Consider the following 9,917-nt stretch of genomic DNA (forward strand, 5'->3'; position numbering starts at 1 on the left):
AGTAATTTGTATAAAATCGCTTTAGATTATTAATTAGAAGTTCTTAAAGAGAAATTTTCCCAATTTCTAAGTTTTTGGACAAAAATAGGCATGTATGGATGAAATTTGAAAGAAATGGGTTAAGGGCATTTTGGTCATTTGGCTAATTAATGAAATAAAATGGGAAAATGAAGGCAAAAATCAGCCATTATTCTCCTTCATCCAGAAAAAATTCTCAAGCCCTCCATATCTAGGGTTTTCAATATTTTCAAGCTCAAAAGTAAGTGCTCCTAAGCCCCGTTTTAAATGTTCTTTGTATTTTTGAAATCCCGGTAGCTTACTCTTTCCATTTCTACCCATATTTCAAGTTAGGGTTCATGTTTGCAAAGTGACCCATATGTGACATGTTCATTATTTGATGTTATATGGAGGAATATAAAAGTTGGATGTGTGTTAAACATCTTTTCTTAGGTGATTTTCATGAAAAACTCCTAAAAGGACCTTTTTGCAAAATGTGTAAAATATGTGGTAGAAATGTGAAATAATGGAAATATGTGGGCTTCCATAAGATGGAAAAACATTCGGCTAGGCTTGGGTAAGGTGAAAATTGCATGCATTTCATTATACGAGCCTAGGGATTAAATCGTAAAAATGTGAAAGGTTAAGGGCAAAACGGTTATTTTTTCTAGAGGTGAAATTTAGACTCGAAAAGAATAATGTGAGGTATTAATGATTTATTTTTATTGTTATAGACCCCAAGGAATAAATTCCGGAGGTCGATAGAGGAAAACGAAAGGTTTTGGAATAACCGAGACGCAAAATCGAAACGGATACCAGGTAAGTTCGAATAACTTTAAGTAAACTATTAATATGCCTAGTTACATGTGTTATGAATGTATGATAATTGGTTATAATGATGGCATGAAAATTCATGAAGTATGTTAATAATAATGAAATGATAATAAATGTCCCGGTTGAAGTCAAAAAGGGAAATTCGATGGATAAACCATGGCTTACATAACTTGAGATCCTACATGTGTTGCAGAAAAGGATTTAGCCCAGATGGGTAATCTGTTGATCTCAAATATAGGAAAGATCTAGCCCGGACGGGTGTTCTTTGAGTGATCGAGCCTCCCGAAGAATATGTGTGCATTGTGGATTTAGCCCGGACGGGTAATCTGACTAGGGTTTGAATTTAGCCTGGATTGGTAATTTAGATCCGAGCTCATTATGGGTGTTTATCGCTGCAAGCGGTTTAGCCTGGACTGGTAATCACGACATCACCCTATAAGTTTACATTGCGGGGGATTTAGCCTGGACTGGTAATCCTGCCGTATGATGTGAGATTCGCGAGAGTGCATACTTGAGATGATCGCTCTTATGACTTGACGGTAAATGGATAATCCATCGTGACTTCCGAGAAACCCAACGGGATTAACATGAGATATAAAAATGAAAATGTTGAATGATGAACTCATCTAAGACAAATTATATGGTGCATTGTTATGAGACTAACTTTTTGATTAAGTGCATGTGATAGGGAAACTATTTCATGCTTGTTGGTTTTATTGCTTAATATGGATGCATGCTAATTAATCGGTAAGTTTACTTTCCAATTATTCGGGCTTACTAAGCATGTAAATGCTTACCCCTCCCTTTTCCCTGTCTTACAGAGATCGTGGACTCGCGAAAATTGGGAGACGGTTGGAGAGTCAACACACTATCATCTTGTCTATCTTTGGTATATAGATACTCTTATTTTGTTCAATAGCATGTATAGGCCTTTTGTTATTTTGTTATATGTGTCATTTGATTAGCCAATATGAAGGCTTATAAAAGTATACATATTCACTTGTATATGGCCATGGAAATTGGCTCATGTTGGTATAGGTTATGACCTACCAAATTGTGCATGTTATGTTCCAATGTTCTTGTGATGATTATATATGGTGTATTACAATTAGTCATATGCAGTATGACCAAATCACATGGGGTGGCTAGGCCACAATTTTGGCAATGAGTTAAGATAACGAGCCAATCTTAATTGACTTACAAGTCATGGAAATCCTTAATATAAAGGGGACAACCTAACATGTATAAAAATCAATGAGATGAGGTTTACATGCAATGAGGTATATTAAGATCATTTAAGAGTATAATTAGACCATGTTAAGTGTTATTGAAAACTATAAGTAGATATGGTTATTAGAGTGTGACCTAAAGCTTGGAAAATAGCCTAACAAGGTCCACACAAGTGGACATACAGGCATGTATCTAGGCCGTGTTGTGACACACAGATTGCCCCATGGGTGTGTGGAATGATCGTGTGTCCCCTGCACCTAAAAATATTAAGTCAGAATGCATGGTAGTAAACACATGGGTAGAGACACGGCCGTGTGTCTCATCCGTGTGGAGGGCACGGCCTAGAACACGGGCGTGTGTCTTGGCCGTGTTCCCCTAAATGCATGCTGACGTCATAAATAGAATGCTTGAGTTTTTGGGCATGGGGGACCATGCGGGAGTGTCTAGACCGTGTGAAGGACACGGGCTAGGGACAAGGGCGTGTGCTTGGCCGTGTGAAAACCCCTGTAGGTTTGAAATGGAAAGTAAATTCAATTAATTCCATACGGGCGGGGGACACGGGCGTGTCCCAAAGCACAAGGGCGTGTAAGGCTTAACTTAGAAATTTTTTCAAGAAATTTCTCAGGTCCTCAATTTAGTTTCGGACCTTTCTCAATGTATGTTTTGGGCCTTGTAGGCTCATATTAGGGACATTAAGATGTTGTTTAATTGGGTTCAAATTGGAACAAAATTTTTGTAACCCGTAATTCCCAAAAATGTTCGAGTACATGTCTGGTAACCCCTCGTACTTGGTCCCGATCTCGGGTACAGGTAAGGGGTGTTATATCTAGTGGTATGAGAGCTACGGTTTAGTCAATTTTAGGACTACCGTAGAGTGTATCGAGTTTAGCTATACATGCCATTATACGAACGTTGATAGTGTGATATCTCCTAACTGTTTAATTGTCTTTGAATATAGTAAATGTCTTCCAATCATGCACAATATGAGTCCGAGGGAGCCAAGAGCCATGCTCCAACTTCCGTACAACGATTTGTTTCTAGTAGTAGTAGAAGGCCTATGTTTGAAGGTCGGGAAGAGGCCAGAGCCACCTTCTTTGACATGATAGATGAATGGTTTGGGGATTATTTGAGGAACCACCCCAACATACCACTACCTCCCCCGCCCCCTAACCGACCTGGTAAGGAAGTGTCATGAGGTATGACACCTGTAAGAGTTGGTAAAGCCCCGGTAGACAAGCTTAGAAAGTATAGGGCTGAAGAATTTAGAGCTAAGACTGATGATGATGCTGAACGAGCCAAGTTCTAGCTCGAGAATACTACACGAGTGTTGGATGAATTATCGTGCACACTTAATTAGTGTTTAAAGTGTGTTGTATCTCTCCTAAAGGATACTGCATACCACTGGTGGAAAACCTTATCTTCAGTGGTACCAAAGGAAAACATTACTTGGGAATTTTTCCAAGCGGAGTTTAAGAAGAAATACATCAGTCAAAGGTTCTTAGAGTCGAAGCGAAAGGAGTTCCTGGAACTCAAACAAGGAAATAAGACTGTAGCGGAATACAAAAGGGAGTTTGTAAAGCTAAGTCAGTAGGAGACTAAATGGGTTTAAACAGAGTCAGAAATGTGTAAACGCTTCGAGGAAGGTCTGAATGAGGAAATCAAGCTATTGATTGGGATTCTTGAGATACGAGAGTTTGCTGCATTAGCTGATCGGGCCAAGAAGGTCGAGGAACTCAATAATGAAAGGAAGCAAGCTAAGAGAGAAGATCAAGTTGCGAACAAGAGATCTAGTGGTAAGACGCTCTCATTTCCCACAAAGAAATCAATGAGTCAACATGAACGCTCCACTTCATCGGTAGGATATTCGGGTAAAGCGAGAGGCTCCAAATGACGTAATCAAAAGTCTTCCTCCCCTATGGTGACTAGTGTGGAGAGTATATATGACCAAAAGCTAAAGTGTAAAAGCTGTAATAAATTTCACTTCAAAGAGTGTCGGATGAAGGGTGGTGCGTCCTATAGATGTGGTTCTCTTGGCCACTTCTTTAGAGACTGCCCAGAGCTAACCGATAAAGAGGTGGAAGTAGCCCCGAAATCAAATGCTCCTATTCCACGAGGTAGACCTCCGAGATATCCTCAAAGTGCTAGTGGTAGTCGGGTTGTAGCCAAAGATACTGCAAAATCAGAGACTCGAGCCCTGGAAAGAACTTATGCAATACGCACTCGAGAGGAAGCCTCTGCTCCTAACGTCATCACGGGTACTTTTTCTCTTTTTAATACTTGTGTTGTTGCCTTAATTGATCCGGGATCGACACATTCATACATTTGAATGAGATTGGTGTCTAGTATGAATACATCCACTGAACCTACTGAATTTATAATTAGAGTGTCAAACCCATTAGGCAAGTGATAAATCATAAATTATACATATTTTTACCCCATGTTTAATGTATTTTATGGATGATTTCTCATTAAAATTGGTGAATTCGATGCTCCTAATGCTTAAATTTCATTTTTTATACTTAGGAGAGCATAGGAGAGTGAAAGGAATGAGAAACGGGCCAAAAACAGAGAAAATGGGCCAAAGTACGAACTCAACATGGCCTGGACTTCCTCACACGGGCAGCCCACACGGCTGTGTCAAATTGGCAGAATCGAATCACGATTCACATGGGCAAACCGCACGGCCGTGTCAATTTGGCAGGCTCAAACACGGCCTGAAGTAATTGCATACGGGCGTGTCACACAGGTGTGTCCCTGCCGAGCCCAAGTTGAGTCCAATTCGGAAAAGGCCACTTTTGAGGGCTCATAGGCATTCCAAAGCCTATAAATACACCCTAGAAGAGGAGAAAAGGGGGATAGAGAATAGGGGGTAAGGAATTACTCCATGGAAGCCAATTGATCCATCTCAAAAGCCGGATTCATCATCAAGACTGAAGATTTCTCCTCAATTTCCCTCAGGAGTTTTGGGTTTTCTTTATGTTTTGTATTCTTTATTCTTCTGAGATGTTTTCTTATTTAGTTATGAACTAAAACCCCTAAATACCTATGAGGAATGAAACCTAAAACGAATCTTGTTATTATTTTCTGAATCGTGTGATAAATATTTAACTTGTTCTTAATTATGTGTTCTTAATTCTTGTTTTGATATCCCAGGATAATGATTCAAGACATGCTCTTATTAAGAGGAGGAATAGACCCTGTCTAAGAGTACATTTGTCATAATTAAGCCGAGCTGATTGCGTGCCTGGAAATAGGGTGACAAGATTTTGTCAGATTAGGGTGAAACCTAATAAGGGGATCCATAGATCAAGTTAATGCAACCCTAGAGTGTTAATTAGAGAAAAGTCTCGATTATTCAATCTAGGGATTAGACGTTATTAGTCTTGAATAGGGATAATAACATAACTTAAGAATCTCTATGGAATAAGTTGAATGAATAAATCGTCCGATTCAGAGCCAGAATAACAAGGAAAGTCTAGGTAGATTTTTCCTTAGGTATTGTCTTCATTCAATCGATTTTCCCAAAAGCAATTCCCCAATTCTTTTCTCTGTACGTTCTTAGTTTAGATAATTAGTTAATTAAAACAAAACCCTATTATTCTTATGCTAGATAATAAAAAGACACTCATTACTAATACTTTTAGTTCCTTTGGGTTCGACAATTTGGTCTTGCTAAAACTATACTACTATTCGATAGGTACACTTGCCTACATCGTGATAATAGTTAGTTCAAGAATGAGTAATTATAAATATTTAAAACCTATCACGAAATCACACGATCAAGTTTATGGCGCCGTTGCCGGGGAACTAAAATATTAGGAACACTCAATTTTTATTACTTTAGCCATTTATTTTTCTTGCAATTTAATTTAATTTAATTTTATTATTATTATTACTAATTAATTTACTTTTTCTTTCTCTTGACAGATTTTTATAGTTTATGACTAGAAGAAACCCTCGGGACCATTATTTTTTGATGAAGAAATCGATCGCACAATTCGTAGAAACCAAAGAGAAATAAGGCGAAGCTTAAGATACATAGAGAACGAGCAAGAAGACGATACTCAACCTCCAACCGAAGAGATGGCTGAAAACCAAGGCAATCAGCTACCTCCTGCAATTGCGGCTAATCAAAATCCTGCTCCACGTACTATGTATGACTATGCTAAACCTTCTTTAACAGGAACTGAGTCAAGTATAGTTAAACCTGCTATTGTTGCGAATAATTTCGAACTGAAACCTAACACAATTCAGATGATATAGCAGTTTGTTCAGTTTGATGGTTTGCAGGATGAGGATCCCAACACTCACTTGGTGAATTTTCTGGAGTTTTGTGACACTTTCAGAATTAATGGCGTTTCTGATGATGTCATTCGCCTTCGGTTATTCCCTTTTTCACTGAAAAACAAAGCTAAACAGTGGTTGAACTCGTTACCACGAGGGTCCATCACTACTTGGGAACAAATGACAGAAAAATTTCTACTAAAATATTTTCCGCCGACTAAAATGGCTAAGTTACGTAATGATATCTCTTCTTTTGTGTAGATGGAATTAGAAACACTTTACGATGCACGGGAGAGATACAAGGATCTATTGTGAAGGTGCCCTCACCATGGGTTACCTCTATGGCTGCAAGTTCAAACATTTTACAATGGTGTGAATTCATCGACAAGACAGATGATTGACGTAGCTGCTGAAGGAACCATCAACAACAAAACACCTGAAGAGGCTTATGAATTCATTGAAGAAATGTCACTGAATAACTATTAGTGGCAAGTCATGAGGACCAAGCCAACAAAAACAGTCGGCGTTTATAACGTCGACTCATTTACTATGCTGTCAAATCAGGTAGAACTTCTCAATAAAAAGATTGATGGTTTACTTGGTTCTACGCAGGTACATCCAGTAATGAGGTGTGACTCAAGTGAATGAGGTGTGCATACAGAATATCAATCCTACAACCAAAGAGGAACAAGTCCACTATATGGGTAACAATAACTTTAGATCTCAAAATAACCCATACAGTAATACTTATAATGCAGGTTAGAGGAACCACCCAAATTTCTCCTAGGGTGGTCAAGGGAATCAAAAGCCACAAAATCCTCAGGGTTTTCAACAACCACCTTATCAACAAGAGAAGAAACCGAACCTTGAAGAGATGCTCTCTAAATTCATTTCGGTATTAGAAACCCATTTCTAAAATACCGAGGCAGCACTTAAGAATCAACAAGCATCGATCCAAGGGCTCGAAACTCAGATAGGGCAACTATCCAAACTAATCTCTAAACGACCACAAGGTAGCTTACCAAGTAATACTGAACCTAATCCAAGGGAACACCTCAACACAATTAGTACTCAAGATAAGGAAGGATTCATTGCGCCTGAGCTAGAATTGATACAAGAAACTGTGATGAGAAAAGGTAAAAGTGAGGTAAGTCATAACAAAATAGTGAATGAAGAATATAAACCTCGTGTTCCATACCCTAACGCGACAAGGAAAGACTGCTTAGATGAAAAATTCGGTAAATTCCTCAAACTTTTGAAAAAATTACATATTAACTTACCGTTTATTGAAGCTCTATTGTAGATGCCAAATGTAATGAAATTTTTAAAAGAGCTTTTAGTAAATAAGCGGAAGTTGGACGAAGCGTCGCATGTGGAGCTAAACGCAGTCTGCTTAGCTATTCTACAGAATAAGCTACCCTACAAATTGAAAGATCCAGGGAGTTTTACAATTCCTTGCTTAATTAGTAGCTTAGATATAAGTCATGCATTAGCTGATTTAGGGGCTAGTATTAACGTCATGCCTTACAAAATGTTTAAGCAACTAGGTCTTGGGAAACTTAAACAAACTAGAATGAGCATTCAATTGGTAGATAAAACTATAAGACTTCCTAGGGGTATTATTGAAGATGTACTAGTGAAAGTAGATAAGTTCATATTTCCCGTTGATTTCGTTGTTCTAGACATAGAGAAGGATAATAACACCCCTTTGATTTTAGAGAGGCCCTTTTTAGCAACTGCTAAACAATTATTGATATTGGCATAGGTGAGCTTACACTTCGTGTGGGAGACGAAACGATCACCCTTCAAGCTCGTAATTTTGGCATCACATCGAATATTGAAGGTAATGGCCCACACCAATCTACTAAAACTGACAATATGACTTTGTAGAAATTGAGCTTCAAAGAAGTTCTCGAGCCATGTTCCAGAAATGATAGAGGACATATTCATGAAAAACAAAGGCTACGGATAGAAGAGCTACACGAATAGCGAGCACATAAACCGAGAACACACGATAAAACAAAATTACGCCAGAATGAGTTTGATACCTCCCCAAATTTACTTCAGGTTGGTGATAAGGTCTTATTAGATGCCGCAGATCCCCACATTGTCACTACCACACCGAATGAAGAAATCCCTCTTACGGTACTCAGTATTTTTCCATTCGGTACGGTGAAAGTGAGTCATCCCAAGTTTGGCACTTTTAAGGTAAACAACATCCGATTAAAACCTTATTTTGATGAGATTGATAGCAGGAATGAGGAGTATAAACTCCTCAAACCACCATGACCATTCACTGAAGAGGTAAGTCGAGCTTAGACTATAAATAAGTGCTTCTCGGGAGGTAACCCGAGCACTAACATTATTAATTTCTTTAAATTTTGGTATTTAACTCCTAACCTACTAATAGAGATCTTGAATACAGGTGTTTCCACAGAGACACGGCCAAGCACACGGGCGTGCTTAAGGCCGTGTGAAAATAGGGCAAAAGATTTCCCCAACACCGGCTACAATAAAATGCCACAGCCGTGCGACATGGCCGTGGTCGAGCCTGCCAAAACAACACGGGCGTGCGACACGCCCTTGTGGAAGACCCGTGGTTAAAAATGAAAAAGTAGCACAGGCATAGATACGCCCGTGTCTAACACCCGTAGTCAAACCTGTTAAAATAACACGGGTGTAGGGATTGTACACACGGGCATAGGAGAAGCAAACGAAGCTAGACACGGCCGTACGACACGACCGTGTAAACCCACATGCCCGAGGAACTTGGGTGTGTACTAAATGTCAGACGCGCTCAAATTTGAAATTCGCGAATCACACGGGCTAAAATTGGGGAACACGGGCGTGTGCCATGACCGTGTGCCCCAAAATCTATAAATACCCTGCACTATTCACTTTCTTCTCCATTCAAAAACCCTAACCCTAGCCGCTGCAACTCCACACGGCCCCCTGCCACGCCTGTGTGCCACCTCCAACTTCATTTTTAAAGCTCAATCTCTCTCCCTTAGCGTTTGTTTACTATTAATGCTTATTATTACAATAATCTCCATTACTTTTGAACTAGTTTTCATTTTTGTTCATTACTTTTTCATTTAGTTTGCATTTTTTGGTTCTTTATTATACATTTCGAATTAAATCAAGTTGTTAGACACACCTCATATCCATGACATTACTATGCTTATTTTCATGCTATTATCATGCCAATGTCTATCATTTAAATTGCATTCCTAGGATAGTTACCATATAATTTATGTTAAATTGATACTAGGAAAACCTTATACCCATTACATTTCTATTCTCATTCTCATTATTATTGTGGTTGAGTTTGCTTCATATCAGCAGTCTTGGCTGAAATAGTTTACTTCCCCTTCGAATATGTTTACCTATTATTATTATTCTTTATATTACAGGCCTTCAATGTCATCTTCAAGAGGAAAGAAAACTGTCGTACCAGCCTCGAAGAAGAGGAAGAGAGTGTCATCCGCCACGGGTCCAACCACGAAAATTTGTCACCCTTTCCTATAGTTTCCACGAGGGCCCCAAGAAAAGCTCTTTCAAATACTTCAGGC

At 38.9% G+C, this 9,917-nt stretch overlaps 1 non-coding gene across 1 annotated transcript; it reads right to left on the bottom strand.

Moving 5' to 3' along the window:
- Positions 1 to 6,573: 6,573 nt before the first annotated feature.
- LOC128279859 (small nucleolar RNA R71) lies at positions 6,574 to 6,680 on the bottom strand. The gene has a single exon (XR_008270052.1). It is a non-coding gene; the product is annotated as a small nucleolar RNA R71 (small nucleolar RNA).
- Between the last annotated feature and the right edge of the window lie 3,237 nt (positions 6,681 to 9,917).

Source organism: Gossypium arboreum, chromosome 8 (assembly GCF_025698485.1).
Source record: "Gossypium arboreum isolate Shixiya-1 chromosome 8, ASM2569848v2, whole genome shotgun sequence".
NCBI lineage: Eukaryota > Viridiplantae > Streptophyta > Magnoliopsida > Malvales > Malvaceae > Gossypium > Gossypium arboreum.